A 19,912-nucleotide genomic window follows, 5' to 3' on the forward strand; every position below is an offset into this window, starting at 1 on the left:
TATTTATCCCTCAATCAACGTAACAAAAAAAGAGATTATCATATTGCTTTTTGAAGGAGCTTGCTGTGCGCAAATTGGCTCCCAAATTACAATAGTGACTGCACTCCAAAAGTACTTCATTGAGATGTCTGGTGGTTTATGAAAGGCGCTATATAAATCCAAGTCTTTCTTTTAATGTTCCTAGTAATTATTTTTCGGGCCGCATTGCCCATTCAAAATAAAGTGCCGGCAAGTCGGCTGCGCGGGACCCCTGGAGCGCTTACAGGGAACATTGCTTGGGACATTTTACTGCGTTAAAGGCACTATATAAATATACGGTGTTGTTGTAGGCTAATGCCAGGAGTTGAATCATGGTTACTGGTCTCTTGTAATTGGAACTAAACGTACGCCGGTGAGCAAACAGACTCACTCTGAACAAACGCTTGCTGCAGAAACATTACATGTCGACATGTGCAGGAAAATAGCGATCGTCCCTAGCACCGAAGCAGCTCAGCTCAAACAAGGCAACAAAAATACATTTAAAACCGAGCTCCTAAAATCAGACCCGTCACAAACTATTCGGTTAGTAATAAAAAAAAGAGAACAATTACAGTGCATTTTGCAATCATTACATCCGTAACGGAATAACCCATTTTAGTTCAACGTTACCTGCTGTCGCCTGTCATTTTCTGCAGCCTTCGAGCAGATTCTGATTCAATGACATCAAGCAGATCACCTCTGGAAGCACTGAACTGGGGCTGTGCGTCTGAGTAACTGGATGGGTTTTGCAGGAAGATGTGTGCAGGACTGATCTAGAGACTCACATTACTACCCAGGTTCGAGCCAAAGCAAAGTCAAATAATTGCATCAAATGATTTATAAACCTGACTGGCACGTGGCAAGCTGTACCATCCTTTAGTAATTCAGCAACCAAATTTTGATTTGATTTAAGTTACTGCCAAAGTTTAATTTGTTTATTGTGTCGGGTCTAGTGCCCCCCGCCCCCCTTTTAGCCAGGGGGCACTTGTATAATTTATGTTTTTAGTGCCCTCAAAAAAAACCAAGGGGGCACTTGAAAAGTTTTTGGAGTGTGACCCTCCTTTAATCAGGGGCAACAAAATAGTTGTAGTAATTCAGCAACCCCAGTGGTGTTAGATTTCTGCTGTTTGTGCGTCTCATTGGCAATTCACCGATGTAATTGAATAACGAGTTCTCAAACTTGTGAATGCGAAAATGGCAGGGACACATTTAAAAATCTCTCCGACTTTATGAATGTGCTGTACTTGTTGCAGACAGTATATCCGAGTCATGAAACGGAGCTGACTGCCAGAGATTTGTATGAATGGAGCAGCGTTGGATGTCATCTGGAGAGACACAGCACTAAATCCACGGTATGTGTTCGAGAAGCCAAGTAGCCACCCAGCATTCCATTGCAGGGACCGGGATGATGGGATTTTATTGGGATGGATTGGAATGCCAGAATAGATTCAGTTTAGTGGAGCAGCAACGAGACTGACAAGTAATGCCAGTCTATAAATAGAACCTGTCTTGCTTAAAGGTTCGCATTATATCACTCAAGTGTCATCCACTCTCACTATCCTGCAAGATAACTTCTACAAACACTATTCTATATGAGGTTGCTAATCCTCCAACAACAAGATTAAGTTTAGTTAAATATGAGCAATCATTATTGGAGCCCATTTGCATGTAGTTAAGGTTTATAGACCGAATATCAGTTTTCCAACATCTGATGTGGCCAGATGAGGCCAGAAAACCCCATGATGAACATCTTTACCAAAGCTGGTGACCAATTTCGAGAGAGGTTTCTGCGATTCGACAGCACAAGCAGCCGTTTTAATGCCAGCTCATTTTTAATCTCCCGCTGTCAGGTCGGCAGAGATTGGCTGCCAGGCCAGTTAATGAACCCCCCTGCATTGCATACAGCACAAGTGCCAGGATTGTCCCGCGCGTGGCCCCTGCCACTGACCCTGCTGAATTTGGAGGGTTCAGGAAGGGGGCCAGGAGTAAGCAGCCTCTGGTGATCTGTGGGTGAGCCCCCTTAGCCCCACTTGCCCAGGTGAAGCAGCCAGCAACAAGACAAACTTGCCAGACTGTGGGTGGTTGCCCGTGCTGCCCCGCCAAGAACAGAGAACAGGCTGCCTCCATTAGCCCAGTGTGTGTGTGTGTGTGTGTGTGTGTGTGTGTGTGTGTGTGTGGTGGGGGGGGGGGGGGCAGGGGGGTGGAGGGCTGCCTCACTTGTAAAAAGATGAAAATAAAGACTTACGTTTATATAGCGCCTTTCACAACCTCAGCACACCCCAACGCGCTTTACAGCCAATTAAGTACTTTTTGAAATGTAATCACTGTTGTACATTAGGAAGCACGGCAGCCAAATTGTGCACAGCAAGCTCCCACAAACGGCAATGTTATAATAACCGGTTAATCTGTCTTTAGGTGTTGGTTGAGGGATAAATATTGGCTGGGACACCGGGATAATTCTCCAGCCCTTCTTCAAAATAGTGATGTGGGATTTTTTTTTTTTACGTCCACCTGAGACGGCAGGATGGGATTTTATTGGGATGGATTGCTGTGTCTTGCAATGCCAGAACAGATTCAGTTTCGTGGATCAGTAATGTGATTGACAAGTAATGCCAGTCTATACATAGAATCAGTCTTACTTAAAGGTTCGCACTGCATCACTCAATTATCCATATAATTGGGTGTCATCCACTCTCACTACTGAGTAAACGATGAGTTTAACATCTCATTCGCAACACGGCACCTCCGACAGTGCAGCTCTCCCTCAGTCTCTGAGGGCTTGAACCCACGACCCTCTGACTCAGAGGCAAAAATACTACCACTGAGCCACACCTCAGACATAAAAATATTTCCTCCTTCGTCTTCAGGTTTACCAAGCCCTAATCCTGGCCTGGAAACCCGAAGGTCGAAGGGCCAAGCACACCTGCACGAGTCAGTGCCAAGTTCCGACTGAAGACCTAATCACAGGAGCTCCCAGACCTGCCCCCATCATACGTTGCTCGGCTGGGAGGCACAGGCCTAGGTGTCCCTGGAGCACGCGCTGTCCACCGGTCCGCTCGCGGTCCACGAGAGGTGGGTGCCGGAGGGACTGGAGTGCATCATCACCCCCGGCAACCAAATTTTAATTTGAATTAAGTTGACGGCCAAAATGTAATTTGTTTATTTGTCGGTTTTAGTGGCCCCCTCTCAAAAAAGTTGGAGACCTGTAGATTGTGCCTTTAAAAAAATAAAAGGGCATGTGAATTAAAAATTTGACAGATGCAACACAAATAGTTGTAGGCACAGGCCTTCTTGGAAACTTCACTCTCTCGTAGACTCCAGCTGAAGTTACAAAGGGAGTCCACCAAAATGGCCCTGGGTTTCAGATCCTTAATAATTGTAGCCCGTAAACCAAATGAATTAATTATGACTTTCATTATCAACGGGGCGTAAAACAGGTGTTAGCATATCACGACATACCCCTGGTCCTCTTCAAAAAGTGCCATGGGACCTTTTAGGTCCACTTAAACAGATGTTTCCTCCACGACAGCATCTCCAACAGTTCAGCTCAGCACAGCACTGAGAGTGATAGATTTTTGGACTGAAGGGGAATCAAGGGATATGGGGATCAGGCGGGAAAATGGAGGCAAAGTCGAAGATCAGCCATAATCTTACTGAATGGCGGAGCAGTAGGCATATGGCCTACTCCTGCTCCTATTTCTTACTTTCTTATCAAGTTTCAGTCAGTTTTGTTGTCAAGTTTAATCGTGGCTTTCAAAGGGGAATTGGATAAGTACCTGAAGGAAATAAATTTGCAGGGCTACGGGGAAAGTGTGGGGGAGTGCGACTAGCTGAAGTGCACTTGCTGACAGCTGTAACCATTCTATCATTCTATGATTCTAAGTTCTAGAGCAGCTCATGAAGTTGCAAGCTTCTAACTTGGATGAAAAAGTGATGAAGAAAGAAGGAATTCCCGGCTGTTACTGGAAAACCACTCAATGGCCTTCACTCCATCTTTTTACGCAACTGTTGTACTCAAACGAAGAAGAATAGAATCCCCACATATGGGAGATTATCATTTCTTCAGCAGCACCTCCCAAACCCGCGACCTCTGCCACCTAGAAGGACAAGGGCAGCAAGAGCAGGGGAACACCACTGCCTCCATGTTCCCCCTCCAAGTTACACACCATCCTGAAATTGGAAATATATCGGCCGTTCCTTCATCATCGCTGAGTCAAAATCCTGGAACTCCCTCCCCAACAGTGGGAGAACCTTCACCTCATGGACTGCAGCGGTTCAAGAAGGCGGTTCACCACCACCTTCTCAAGGGCAATTAGGGATGGGCAATAAATGCTGACCTTGGCAGTGACGCCCACATCCCAGGAATGAATTAAAAATATGTACTGCATTCCTGAGGCAAGACAATGTTAGGTGTTTGAAATAAGTGATGATGATTATAATTGACTGAAGTCCGATTATGATTTATAGTCCAAAAGTGTTTTAATATCAAGTAATTACAAATATTCCAGACTGTTGAACAGTGATGCCAATTAAGGCTAGAATCACGTTCTTCTCAATCTAATCTTTAATATATTAGCAAACAATTCAGATAATGCGGGAGATTGGGCGGGGGAGGAACAGACACCAATTCATACTCAACCCAGAGTAGGCGGACTGAGCACTCAGGACTTTCAAAGGTTATAGTTTTTGGCAGTTTCACCCCACTAAACTCTCCAATATCCATCAGACTATGGAACAGCACTGCCCTTCATGTGATACTTCAGATCTCAGCAGTATAGGCTCACAAAGTGGTGACCAAAAGCACCACATATCGTCTATCACCACAGGATCATCCAGAAATGTGTCCATTTGTCTATGCGTCATCCAGAAACTTGTGTGCCCTGCCCCACTAATTAAATGCAGCCCACCCATATATGGAGTTATATATCTCCTGCTTACAATTTCCCACCCCGTCACTTGCTATACCGCACACCTGGCTAGGTCGGAGATAAAGCCACTTGGTCCCAGTCCACTGAGCTAATCTGTAATACAGTGCACAGATGTGACCCAGAGAGATTTTCCATTTCAGTGATGACTTGCATCTCACCAACTGGCCACAAATCTGCGTCTCGTCACTGGGGAGGAGTCTGGGGGAGTTTATTAAATGATGTGAAGTTCATATTCCATCTGAATAGGCAGCAGGTCATTACCGCGTCTGTGGCCACAACTGGGAAAATGCAGGACAGAGCATCCGCTTGCTCAGCATCCCTGGCACTGACTTCAATAAGTGCCCCCCCTCCAGCATTGACGCACTGCAGATGCTGGGTGCAGTGCAGCAAGTCACCAAGCTAAACTCACAGCAGTACCTCCTCCAGCCTCGCAACCTCCAACCACCAAGAAGGACAAGGGCAGCAGCATCATCAGCTGCAAGTTCCTCGCCAAGGTTTGCACAAATCTGACTTGGCCAGAAAAAACAGCAAACTTGAGGACTGGGAGAAATTTAGAATTCAGCAGAGGAGGACAACGGGTTTAATCAGGAGGGGGAAGATAGAGTATGAGAGGAAGCTTGCTGGGAACATGAAAACTGACTGCAAAAGCTTCTATAGATATGTGAAGACAAACGTAGGTACCTTGCAGTCAGAATCAGGTGAATTTATAATGGGGAACAAAGAAATGGCAGACAAGTTGAACAAATACTTTGGTTCTGTCTTCACGAAGGAAGACACAGATAACCTTCTGGAAATACTAGGGGACCGACGGTCTAGTGAGAAGGAGGAACTTAAGGAAATCCTTATTAGGTGGGAAATTGTGTTAGGGAAATTGTTGGGATTGGGCCTGATAGTCTGCATCCCAGAGTACTTAAGGAAGTGGCCCTAGAAATAGTGGATGCATTGGTGATCATTTTCCAACAGTCTATCAAATCTGGATCAGTTCCTATGGACTGGAGGGTAGCTAATGTAACACCACTTTTTAAAAAAGGAGGGAGAGAGAAAATGAGTAATTATAGACCGGTTGGCCTGACATCAGTAGTGGGAAAAATGTTGGAATCAATTATTAAAGATGAAATAGCAGCGCATTTGGAAAGCAGTGACAGGATCGGTCCAAGTCAGCATGGATTTATGAAAGGGAAATCATGCTTGACAAATCTTCTAGAATTTTTTGAGGATGTAACTAGTAGAGTGGACAAGGGAGAATCAGTGGATGTGGTGTATTTGGACTTTCAAAAGGCTTTTGACAAGGTCCCACACAAGAGATTGGTGTGCAAAATTAAAGCACATGGTATTGGGGGTAATGTACAGACATGGATAGAGAACTGGTTGGCAGACAGGAAGCAGAAGTCGGGATAAACGGGTCCTTTTCAGAATGGCAGACAGTGACTAGTGGGGTGCCGCATGACTCAGTGCTGGGACCCCAGCTATTTACAATATACATCAATGACTTAGATGAAGGAATTGAGTGTAATATCTCCAAGTTTGCAGATGACACTAAGCTGGGTGGCGGTGTGAGCTGTGAGGAGGATGCGAAGAGGCTGCAGGGTGACTTGGACTGGTTAGGTGAGTGGGCAAATGCATGGCAGATGCAGTATAATGTGGATAAATGTGAGGTTATCCACTTTGGTGACAAAAACACAAAGGCAGAATATTATCTGAATGGCGGCAGATTAGGAAAAGAGGAGGCGCAACGAGACCTGGGTGTTATGGTACATCAGTCACTGAAAGTTGGCATGCAGATACAGCAGGTGGTGAAGAAGGCAAATGGTATGTTGGCCTTCATAGCTAGGGGTTTTGAGTATAGGAGCAGGGAGGTCTTACTGCAGTTGTACAGGGCCTTGGTGAGGCCTTACCTGGAATATTGTGTTCAGTTTTGGTCTCCTAACCTGAGGAAGGACGTTTTTACTATTGAGGGAGTGCAGCGAAGGTTCACCAGACTGATTCCCGGGATGGCAGGTCTGACATACGAGGAGAGACTGGATCGTCTGGGCTTGTATTCACTGGAGTTTAGAAGGATGAGAGGGGATCTCATAGAAACATATAACATTTTGACGGGACTGGACAGGTTAGAAAGAATGTTCCCGATGTTGGGGAAGTCCAGAACCAGGGGACACAGTCTAAGGATAAGTGGTAAGCCATTTAGGACCAAGATGAGGAGAAACCTCTTCACTCAGAGAGTTGTTAACCTGTGGAATTCTCTACCGCGGAGAGTTGTTGATGCCAGTTCATTGGATATATTCAAGAGGGAGTTGGATATGGCCCATACGGCTAAAGGGATCAAGGGGTAAGGAGCGAAAGCAGGAATGGGGTACTGAAGTTGCATGTTCAGCCATGAACTCATTGAATGGTGGTGCAGGCTCGAAGGGCCGAATGGCCTACTCCTTCACCTATTTTTCTATGTTTCTATGTTTCTATAATCGCTACTCCCTTCATTGTCGCTGGGTCAAAGGCTATAGGGCTGGATTTTCGGCCTTTTGCCACCCCCCTTAGCGCCCCGGAGGGACGGCAATGGTGGCGGTAAGCACTTGAGCCCAGGCGGCCGGCTTCCAGCGCCCCGCGGGCACATTCGGTGCGGGTTTGCGGGAGCTTGGAGCAGCAGCACTGCCTGGGAGAGGCGAGCCGGCGTGCAATGCCTCTGGTTGCGATACCGGCTGGATATTTGCAGTGAAAGCTGCAATTCTGAGCTCTACCGGCTGCAGTGAGTGAAGAAACGTCTCCCTCAGGTTAGTGGGATTGGTTTTTTAAAAAACCTTTGCGATTTATGTTGTGGTCGCGACAATAATAAATTGGGAATGTTTTTGATGCGTATCTTTCAGGTTTTTCCCCCTCCACGGAAGCCTCTCTTTAGGAAGCTCCGAGGCCGGCTGTTTAGCTCCCGGATTTTCCCTTGCTCAGCCAGCCTAGCGCCCGAAGAGAGATGCGGAACGCCTGCCTTAGCGCCCCGCTGCACACGCCGGGCCCAGCTGGTGAATTTTGCGGCAGGAGACGCAAGCCATTTCTCGGCACAAAATTTACCGATCCGCCCGGGACACCACCCCAACTGAGCTGCAACCGAACTTCTCCCCCAGTGTCTTGCCAGCCCAACTCCATTGTGGGAACCCCATCAGCACAGAGGCTGCTGCCGTTCGAGGAGAAGGCCCAGCATTACCTTCGCATGGGCAATAAATGAAGCCTTGCCAGCGTTACTCACATCCCCAAAACAATTTTAAACAAATGTGACCATCTGCTGCCTTATTATTTGAGTCACTTGTTAAGATCTAACAATCGGAACAGAAAAATGAAAGGCAATGATTTATGAATGTAGACTTTCAGACAAAAGCTCGTACTATGAATGAGCACCTCACGTCAATTAAATTAATAGCTTCTGGTAGGTTAATTGCTTGAGCCTTGAAGGAGTTCCGGTACAGTAATTGAGCATCCCAAGTGTAAGGCAAGTTTGCACAGAAGAGCTGTCTATCTCTGCCTCAGCCCTTTCAGTGGTGTTTACTTTGGCGAAAGCTGTGCCAGTTATACCGTCACAAGCCCTGGAAACATCCCGTGGCTCACACCAGAAATAACTAGCATACCGGCGGATTCCACTTCACAGCAAAAACGGCCAAGCTTTGAATTAGGCCCATGACAGTCAAGCTCACGGGCATTCTGCGGCAAATGAAGGAACGCACTGCAGCAAGGCTCTGTACTGAGATTTTATACATTCTACAGCAGAAGTATAGTCACTTAACAAAGGAAAACACTTTTTTCTTTTAGTTCGAGGGCTGTGTCACTTTTTATCATGACTTACCTTTCATCTCTTTGTTCATCTTATTCCATCTCTCACTGGTGTAATGCATTTGTTTCATGTGTCCTTTGCTTATGAATTCATAGCAACAATTGCTATTAAGAACTAGTTGGTTTATTAGCAAAGGTTCAACAATCACACTACACATTACCAGTTCATCCACCAGGCTCACAACCACCTGCCTCATCGTGGATCTCCTGAACCCAACTGGCTGGGGTTTTATTGAGTCTTGTGAACATCACGTGACTGGCTAAGCCACTCACACTCAACAGCTCAACCAACCTGTGAGCATACTCACAGGTGCATAAATTACACTTGAGGGCCGAAATTGGTCATCCGCCCATTTCTCAGCGGTATGCCAGTGGTACGTCGTTTCATACTGCCGGGTACCGCTGGGGCGGAGTGCGGCGATTTTCATCAGTTTTTTCTCGGCGGTATGCCGAGTGGATTGCAGCCAACGGTGTGCGGGCGATGAATCCTTTTCACTCGGGAATCTTTGGGTCTCGAGTTCTGCGCACACGCATACTGCTGCGAAGCTCCGCCCCCCGAGAAGCACTGACCAGAATCGAGAGAGACTACCGGCCTGAGAGCACTGTGCAGGTATTGGGGGAGGGGAGGTCGCTACTTGGGGGGAGATTGCTATTTGGGTTGATATCGCTACTTTGCCGGAGGGGGGGGAGGGATGGAGGGATGGAGAGGGAGAGATTGTTTCTTGCGGGGAGCTCGCTACTTCGGGGGGGGGGGGGATTGGGGGAGATCGTTACTTGGGGGGGGGGGAGATTGCTTCTTGGGGGGAGCTGGCTACTTCGGGGGGGACGACCTTTGCTTGAGGGGGGAAGGGGTGGAGATCACAGATAACAAAAAGATACATGTAAGCTAATGCCAACAGTTAAAGTCTCTCCTCCAGTGTCATATGTGGCTCAGTGGGTAGCATTCCTGCCTCTGAGTCAGAAGTTTGTGGGTTCAAGTCCTACTCCAGAGATTTGAGCACAAAAATAATCTAGGCTAACACTCCAGTGCAGCACAGCCGTCGTTCAGATGCGACGTTAAACTGAGGCCCTTCTGCTCTCTCAAGTGGACCTAAAAGATCCCATGGCACTATTTCGAAGAAGAGCAGGGGAGTTATCCCCAATATCCTGACTAATATTGATCCCTCAATCAACATAGCAAAAAAACAGATTATCTGCTCATTATCACACTGCTGTTTGTGGGAGCTTGCTGTGCGCAAGTTAGTTGCCGTGTTTCCTACATTACAACAGTGACTGCACTCCAAAAGAACTTCATTGGCTGTAAAGCGCTTTGAGACATGCGGAGGTCGTGAAAGGCGCTATATAAATCCATTCTTGAAAGTAGCAGCAGCTTTGAGCAGGAGGTTTGCTAATGTTCACTGAGATGAGGGAGCAGGTTAACCCCACTGCCACGATATATGTTTATCATGGAGTGGAGCTATTAATGGAGATCAATTTATGTAAAAGCTGATTTTTTTTTTAAAAGGAGAAAATGATAAATGATGAAAAAATATTCCTGCACAAGACAAAAGAAAAGTCTGTAATAATTCATTCTGTGTGTTGAAACACATTGAGACAAATTCAACAGCTGAATGAGTTTGCACCTTGTGTGCCAAACCAGGCAATATATAGAACAAAATAATATGATGGCACAAGTCCGATATAAACCAATCCACAAAATTTACACCTTACAGTCACCGGCACACAAAATAAAACGGTCGAGATCATTTCATTTAAAAAAAGTTTTTTTTGAAATAAAGCGAACTTCCCTCATCTCATCTTACACAACGTTCCAAAGTGGCCGTTGCTTTGGGCAAAACCAAAATGCAAAGTGTGTTTTTCTCCTGGCCCACACCATGCTCATCCATGATCTGAGGTATTTCTGTGAGAACTCCCCCTGGTGCCCTGAGGAGAGGTGGTGGGGTTTGGGGGGGTGTGGGGGTGGGGGGAGAAGCGGGGGGGGGGGGGGGGGGTGCGTAGAGGAGAAGCCAAACACATTAAAGGTCACTGAAGAACTCGTCCCTTTCAAATTGTACGGGTTTGTTCCGGTTGACAAAGGCAGTGAAAGGGAAGAGTTGTTTTATTATTGCACAAAACCCCAAAATGGAATGAAAGCAGTAATGTGGTTTTTAGAGAGGAGGGGGAGGAGGAGTTGGAAAACAGTTTGTGGAATGGGATTATTTTGAATGATGTCACAGGATACATATCTTTGCAATTAGTACCTGTTGACATACCAAATAAGAACATAAGAGCATGAGAAATAGGAACAGGAGTAGGCCATAAGGCCCCTCGAGCCTGTTCCGCCATTCAATAAGATCATGGCTGATCTGATCTTGACTTCAGCTCCATTTCCCTGCCTGTTCCCCATAACTCTCGACTCCTTTATCATTCATAAATCTCTCTATCTCCACCTTAAATATATTCAATGACCCAGCCTCCACAGCCCTCTGGGGTAGAGAATTCCAAAGATTCACGACCCTCAGAGAGAAGAAATTCCTCCTCATCACCGTTTTAAATGGGCGACCCCTTAATAGATCTGTTGGGAAATGAATTAGAAACATAGAAAATAGGTGCAGGAGTAGGCCATTCGGCCCTTCGAGCCTTCAATGAGTTCATGGCTGAACATGCAACTTCAGTACCCCATTCCTGCTTTCTCGCCATACCCCTTGATCCCCCTAGTAGTAAGGACTACATCTAACTCCTTTTCAGTGAATTGGCCTCAACAACTTTCTGTGGTAGAGAATTCCACAGGTTCCGCACTCTCTGGGTGAAGAAGTTTCTCCTCATCTCGGTCCTAAATGGCTTATCCTCAGACTGTGACCCCTGGTTCTGGACTTCCCCAACATTGGGAACATTCTTCCTGCATTAATATTACACTACAGCGATATGGAATGCAGCAAATGATGAACAGCTTCTCTTTGCTCATGGCAAATGGGTTTTCAGTAGAATGATTTATTTGTTGCTACGGTTCAATACATATTTCTTTTTTTTTTCTTCCTCCTCTTCGTCCCATAAAGCAGATTTATAGTGTGAGCCCACTGTGGATCCCCTTTTCTCTGTCTAAATCTGCCCTGGGAGAAGACGTGGGTATCCTGCAAGAACCTAAAAGGAAGTATCAATCTAGATGTAAGTCCTGTAACTAGTACAGTCACTTTTACTTCTCCCTCTGTGTGGATACCCTCAGGACATTTATGGCTTGGTTTGCATCAAGGCAGGTCCGGCTATTAATAGACTGCTAAATCAAAACTGCCGCAACACTCGATACTAAACACCGAGTTAGGAGAGAAGATGTCCTGCTTATATGCAAAATTTAACTGGATTGAAAATATGTCACTGTTTTATTCATAAGTAAAATAGTGATATGTTTTCAGAGGGGAAGAAAGTCTTTCTTTCTAACACTGAAATAAAAGAAAAGATTTGCATTTATATAGCGCCTTTCATTACCTCAGGGCGTCCCGCAGCGCTTTACAGCCAATGAAGTACTTTTGGAGTGCAGTCACCGTTGTAATGTAGCAACGCGGCAGACAATTTGCGCACAGTAAGCTCCCACAAACAGCAATGTGATAATGATCAGATCGTCTGTTGTAAGTGATGTTGATTGAAGGATAAATATTGGCCAGGGCACCAGAGAGAACACCCCTGCTCTTCTTTGCAATACTGCCATGGTATCTTTTATGTCCAGCTGAGAGAGCAGACAGGACCTCGGTTTAATATCTCATCCGAAAGACGGCACCTCCGACAGTGCAGCGCTCCCTCAGTACTGCACTGGGAGTGTCAGCCTGGATTTTTTGTGCTCAAGACTCGGGAGTGGGGCCTGAACCCACAATCTACTGACTCAGAGGCGAGAGTGCTGCCCACTGACCCACGGCCGACACTGAAGGAAATAAGGCAATATTTTTCCACGTAACAGGAGTATGTTAGAGAGATCGGGGGATTGGGCGGTAGCGCGGAATGGGCGAATCAGAAGCTCCTTTTGCACTCTACCAGATTATCTTTTCCACTGATTTAATCGGGCCGAGGTAAGATGGGCTGTTGATTCCCGAGGCCAGATCACAATTTATGCAGCTATTGGGTCCCATCTCATGATAATGCTGTCTGACTGGTTGCAGTTCCCCGTTACCACCAGTCATCTGTTGTTGTTAATATTTTTTAAAGTGACATTTGAATCCTATGTTTTGGTAAAATCATCAATATGTTGCCAACATTGATATTAGAAATTAATCTACGAACCTCCCAATGCATTAAAATTCTTTCTCATCCCAGTGGCCGTATTGCAATGTATTTTGTACTGGCTGCTGGTTATGCTGAAGCAAGACTGCTATTCACCTAGTCAGTCGTGGCTCAGTGGATAGCAATCTTGCCTGAGTCAGCAGGTTGTGGGCTCAAGTCCCACTCCAGAGACTTGAGCACATAAATCTAGGCCGACACTCCAGTGCAATGATGAGGGAACGCTGCACTGTCATAAGAACATAGGAGCAGGAGTAGGCCACCTGGCCACTCGAGCCTGCTTCGCCATTCAATAAGATCATGGCTGATCCGATCATAGACTCAGCTCCACTTCCCTGCCCGCTCCCCATAACCCTTTACTCTCTCATCGCTCAAAAATCTGTCCATCTCCGCCTTAAATATATTCAATGACCCAGCCTCCACAGCTCTCTGGGGCAGAGAATTCCATAGATTTACAACCCTCTGAGAGAAGAAATTCCTCCTCATCTCAGTTTTAAATGGCCCTTTATTCTGAGACTATGTCCCCTAGTTTTAGTTTCCCCTATGAGTGGAAATATCCTCTCTGCATCCACCTTGTCGAGCCCCCCTCATTATCTTATATGTTTCAATAAGATCACCTCTCATTCTTCTGAACTCCAATGTGTATAGGCCCAACCTACTCAACTTTTCTTCATAAGTCAACTCCCTCATCTCCGGAATCAACCTAGTTTACCTTCTCTGAACAGCCTCCAATGCAAGTATACCCTTCCTTAAATACGGAGACCAAAACTGTGTGCAGTACTCTAGGTGTGGCCTCACCAATACCCTGTACAGTTGTAGCAGGACTTCTCTGCTTTTCTATTCCCCTTGCAATGAAGGCCAACATTCCATTTGCCTTCCTGATTACTTGCTGTACCTGCATACTAACTTTTTGTGTTTCATGCACAAGGACTCCCAGGTCCCTCTGTACCAAAGCACTTTGCAATTTTTCTCCATTTAATTATAATTTGCTTTTCTATCTCTTCTACCGAAATGGATAACCTCACATTTTCCCACATTATACTCCATCTGCCAACTTTTTGCCCATTCACTTAGCCTGTCTATATCCCTTTGGAGATTTCTTGTGTTCTCCTCACAATTTGCTTTTCACTCATCTTTGTATCGTCAGCAAACTTGGCTACATTACATTCGGTCCCTTCATCCAAATCATTAATACAGATTGTAAATAGTTGAGGCCCCCGCACCGATCCCTGTGGCTGTTTGCCAACCGGAAAATGACTCATTTATTCCGATTCTCTGTTTTCTGTTAGTTAGCCAATCCTCTATCCATGCTAATATATTACCCCTAACCCCGTGAAGTTTTATCTTGTGCAGTAACCTGTTATGTGGCACCTTATTGAACGCCTTCTGTAAATCCGGAGGTGCCATCTTTCCGATGAGCCGATAAACTGTGGCCCTGTCTGCTCTCTCAGGTGAAGTGCAGGGGAGTTATCCCCGGTGGCCTGGCCAATATTTATCCCTCAATCAACATAATGAAAACAGATTATCTGGTCATTGTCACATTGCTGTTTGTGGGAGCTTGCTGTGTGCAAATTGACTGCCACGTTTCCCACATTACAACAGTGACTCCACTCCAAAAGTACTTCATTGGCTGTAAAGCGCTTTAAAATATCTGGTGGTTGTGAAAGGCGCTATATAAATGCAAGTTTTTCTTTCATTTTACTGAAAAAAAAGTCAATGCATTAATGCAACATTTCAAACAATATATTAACTAGAACCTTGAAATGGGTGGGATTTTCTTTGGAGGGGATGGGAGGAATAATCAACAGGACAACTTCCGTTGCTGAGCGAAGTCTACAGAATCGGGCCTTTGCTAATTTTGTGCATTGTCTTAACTCTGTTCCCCCGGTTTATAACCTCCTCCTGTCACTTGAAACAAATCAAATAACTGCTGCTGTGTTGGCCCCGGATTTAAACAGACCTGGCTCAGGGGTGGAGTCTCACTCAATTCAAACCCACGCTGATGTTTTACCCCAACAAGCTGGTATCCGGGGACACAACCTTAAATACAGCAACATATACAATTACTTAGAATCCATAGCACAGGCTATTTGGCCCAACTGGTCTACGCCAGTGTTTAACTCTACACGGGACTCCTCCCGCCTTGCTCCTCGATTGCCATCTCTCTCATGAATGTATCAAGCCTAGCCATAAATACATCGATGATATCTGCTTCAACCACTCCACGTGGCAGCGAGATTCACATTCTCAACACGCTCTCTGTAAATAAATTCCTCCTTAACTGATTATTTGATTTGTCAGTGGCTATTTTATACTTATGCCTCCTTGTGTTAGACGCAAGTGTGAAAAAGTTTCTCCACAGTCACCATATCGAACCAGATCATAATTTTAAAGACCTCTCGATCAGGTCTCCTCTTCGTCTGTTTCTCCGCCTGCTCAACCTCCTGATAGTTGCATCCTCTCAATTCTGGCAACATCCTTGTAAACCTTTGCTTTAATATCCTTTGTATAGTATGGAGACCAGAACTGCGCACAGTGCACTTACGGCTGGATTTTCGGCTCCTTTGTTGTTTTTGGGGCGTTATGCCGCGAGTCCAGGATTTACCGCCCAGGCAGAAGATTCAGTTATTGGTTTGTGCCGACGCAAAAGCTTACCGCCCCGCCCTCTGTTTTGAGCGTGATGATGACGTCAATCGCCGTGCAATGCGGCCTGAACGTTTCATTTAACGCCCGCCCCAGGAAACGCCTGATAAACCAGGCGGTCCCAGGGTGCGGCAGGCGGTATTGGCAGCATTTTTAAATGGAGGGATGAGGATCCGACATCGCAGGTCATACTGACTACAACGGTTGCGCACGTAATGCTGTGTGAAGCTCCAACTTGCGAACTTCACTTTTATCTGCCATTACAGCGCCCTTACAACTTCAATGAGAGAATTTAATGGGGGTATTACTAGTTCTCCAGCGTATCATGCTCCATGCTATTGCCAGGCGATGTCAAGCTAGAGGAAAGACTCTTGGCAATGTCGGCCCTCGGATGCTGAGAGGCCGAAGACGTCTGGGGAGGTGGGCTTACCCCCCATGGGTTTACAGGCACCAACGCTCAGACCTCCAGCTCTCTGAGGAGCAGTATGTGAGAAGGCTATGCTTCCGACAGGAAGTGTTGAGAGAGATGTGCCATCTCCTACAGGCAGACCCATGCCTGCACCGCTCTGGAGGCAGCCTTCAATATTCCCCTCAACAGATTTCCGAATTCATTTTGGTGTGCTGCATGTTGCACAGCTTGCCCATCATGAGGGACCAGGCATTGCCAGTGGGGATTGCATGCCCACCTCAGGAGGAGGAGGACGATGAAGAGGAGCCTGGTGAGCCCCCCATTGGAGAGTCACACCATCCACGGGGGAGGCAGCGTGGAGCTGCTGTCGGACCAACACTCTCACATCGCCAGCTCGTAATGGACCGGCTCTCCTAACTGGAGGAAACTGAGGGATGGAGCTAATACTGGACACGCTATGTGCCCCCATAAAAGCACATCTCCAGTGAATGTTGGAATGATGCACAATGATAAATGATGAGTCATAAATTTGACTGCAATAAAGTCACAAAAACACCTCCACCAAAATAAAGACATACAATATACAACATTATGTTGCAGGGCACTAAACAACTTCGTTACCGCTGCAAGTTTCGGCTTGGGTGCACAAAGTCCGTTGTGTAACGCCTGACTTAACGCCAACACTCCTCCAACTTAAATGTTCACCGAAACTTGCAGTCGGAGACACAAACTATTTTCAGGCACTAACTTTAATACCCTGAAATCGAAAAAGCCCAAAATCCAGCCCACAGTGAGGTCTAACCAAGGCATCCCAGTGACCCACAACTGCCACCCCACATTCTTATGGCTGCTTTGTAGCTGCTTTTACTGTTACTGAAAACAGCAACAAAATTCATCGAATCGTAGAATGGTTACAGCACAGAAGGAGGCCGTAGGCTTGCAGATATTCGTCCCATCGAGCCTGTGCTGGCTCTCTGTAAGAACACTTCAGCTAGTCACACTCCCCGCCCTTTCCCCGTAGGCTTGCAAATATTTTTCCTTCAGGTCCTTATCCAATTCCCTTTGAATCTGCCTCCACCATCCTTTCAGGCAGTGCATTCCAGATCCCAACCACTCGCTGCGTAAAAAATTTTTTTCCTCGTGTCGCCTTTGCTTCTTCTGCCAATCACCTTAAATCTGCGCCCTCTGGTTCTCGACCCTTCTGCCAATGGGAACAATTTCTCTCTCTCTACTCTGTCTAGACCCCTCATGATTTTGAGCATATTTATGCAATTTCCTCTCAACCTTCTCTGCTCTAAGTCTATCCATGTAACTAAATGCCATCATCCCTGGAACCATTCTTGAAAATCTTTTCTGCACCCTCTCTAAGGCCTTCACATCCTTCTTAAAGTGTGGTGCCCAGAATTGGACACAGTGCTCCAGTTGAGGCTGAACCAGTGTTTTATACAGATTCATCATAACTTCCTTGCTTTTGTACTCTATATCTGTAAGCCTGGGATCCGATATGCTTTTTTGAAACCACTTTCTCAACATGCCCTGCCAATTGTAATATAAATCAGTACATATCAGCCCTTATTTTGCAAGGTCATCAACATCTGTGCTGTAATTGTCTGGCTAGCTACCACAAGCTAGACCACAGCACACTGAGGTTACTGAGCCTAATTGTGTCGTGGTTAGCTCATTTGAGCAATTAGCATACGCTCCCAGCAGAGCTTTGGTCATGCGTCGGTGACCATTCTAATGGGCCAAATGCTAAATCCAGCCAGCAGCTCAAACTTAAAGGGATGCGCTGAGGTAAGTGGCTGCACATGGGGGTAAATATTGTCTGCGACCTTGTAAGGATTCAAGTTGAATTTTACATTTTTGTCAGGGAGGGGTTGGGGGCTGGGAGGGAGGGAGGGAGGGGTTGAGGTAGAGAAATGCCAGGCAAAGAAAGTTAAAAGAAAGCCCAAAGTGGAGGTTCTTCCATAGAGTCTGTGTGTCAGTGATGGAGCAGTGCGGCATCGGGTACCTGTTGGATGCTGGTTGAGTGGGCCAGCTGCTTCATCAGACGGGTGTGAAGAGGGCTGCTTTGCTAGGAGATGTCAGACTAGTTCAATGATCAGTACATGGGTGTCATGTACCCCCAAGAGCTTTGTCTTGGCTTGGTTTGTATTAATAGACTGCTAAATCAAAACTGCCGCAACGCGCGACACCAAACACACCGAGTTTGTAGAGAAGATACCCTGCTGATGTGCAAAATTTAACTGGATTGAAAATATGTCACTGTTTTATTCATAAGTAATTTTCAGAGGGGAAGAAAGTCCTTCCTTCTAACACTGAAATAAAAGCAAAGACTTGCATTTAGATAGCGCCTTTCATTACCTCAGGGCGTCCCAAAGCACGTTACAGCCAATGAAGAACTTTTGGAGTGTAGTCACTGTTGTAATGTAGCAACGCGGCAGACAATTTGCGCACAGCAAGCTCCCACAAACAGCAATGTGGTAATGACCAGCTAATCTGTTTTCATTATGTTGATTGAGGGATAAATATTGGCCAGGACATCGGGGATAACTCCCCTGCACTTCTTCAAAATAGTTCCATGGGATCTTTTACATTCACCTGAGAGAGAGCTTTGTCACCAAAGAAATGTTCTGTGCCCATGTGCTCCTTTCCACGGGGAAAGTGACGATAGTGTTGCCTCTTGATAGCAAGCTTTCTGTGACTTGTGCACAGGCCACTGACTGATTTGAAATTGGCCACCCGTGTTGCCGTGGAACGATCGGGTGGCATAAAAATGTAATGCGCGTGAACTCCTTTGCGCTGAACATGTGCCCAAAATGGACATTTTTGCACTTTAAATGCCATCATGCATTTGTTGTCCCCTCATAAACTTACCATAGCGATCTACCCAAACCTTAAACGAATTTCCATCCTTGCTACTTTGGTACTATGCCAATGGCATCAGCACTGACAAATGCCGTGAGTGAGTACGGCCAAAACCAGTCAGCCCCGTCCAACCAACACAGTGAGCAGTATGGCATCCCATGATAAACAGGGAAAATACTGTAATGACGTTTTCCAAAGATAATCTTGCTTTAAGAATTCAATTTGAGCAGTTCAGGTCAAATGATTAGTCATATGGCAATTTAATGTGGATGAGCTCAGTGCTGAGACACAGCAAGTTAGTAAAAAAAAAATGCCAGATAAAATCCAGGAAGGTATCTCTTTGCATTAGGCATGTGTCGCTAATGAATCTCACGCTCAGCACCAAGTCTCAGTGAGGCCAAAGTTTCTTTATCACGAAATGCGGCGCAGTTCACCATCAGTGGGCTGGAATTTCAGTTCAGCGCTTGCCCTGGATGAGGCTCCATAAAGTAAGCCGAGCTGTGCAGAATCACCCCCTGATTACCTTCACTCCATCATTGGCGGCCGTGCCTTCAGCTGCCCAGGCCTGAAACTCTGCAATCCGCTCCCAAAATCTCTCCGCCTCTCAGCCTCTCTCTGCTTTGTAAGTTGCTCCTGAAAACCAACCTCTTACAGAAATAGACAGTTTCTTAAATGATAAAGGAATAAGGGGTTATGGGGAGCAGGCAGGGAAGTGGAGCTGAGTCCATGATCAGATCAGCCATGATCTTATTGAATGGCGGAGCAGGCTCGAGGGGCCATATGGCCTAATCCTGCTGCTCCCATTTCTTATGTTCTCTTTATCCAAGTTTTTAGTCCATCTGTCCTAATATTTCCTCATGTGGCTCGGTGTCAAATTTTGTCTCATACTGTTCCTGTGAAGCACCTTGGGACGTTTCACTCGGTTAAAGGTGCTCTATGAAAGCAAGTTGATGTTATTGTGCACACACAATGGTCTAATTTGTTCTTGTGT

Source organism: Pristiophorus japonicus, chromosome 2 (genome assembly GCF_044704955.1).
Source record: "Pristiophorus japonicus isolate sPriJap1 chromosome 2, sPriJap1.hap1, whole genome shotgun sequence".
NCBI lineage: Eukaryota > Metazoa > Chordata > Chondrichthyes > Pristiophoridae > Pristiophorus > Pristiophorus japonicus.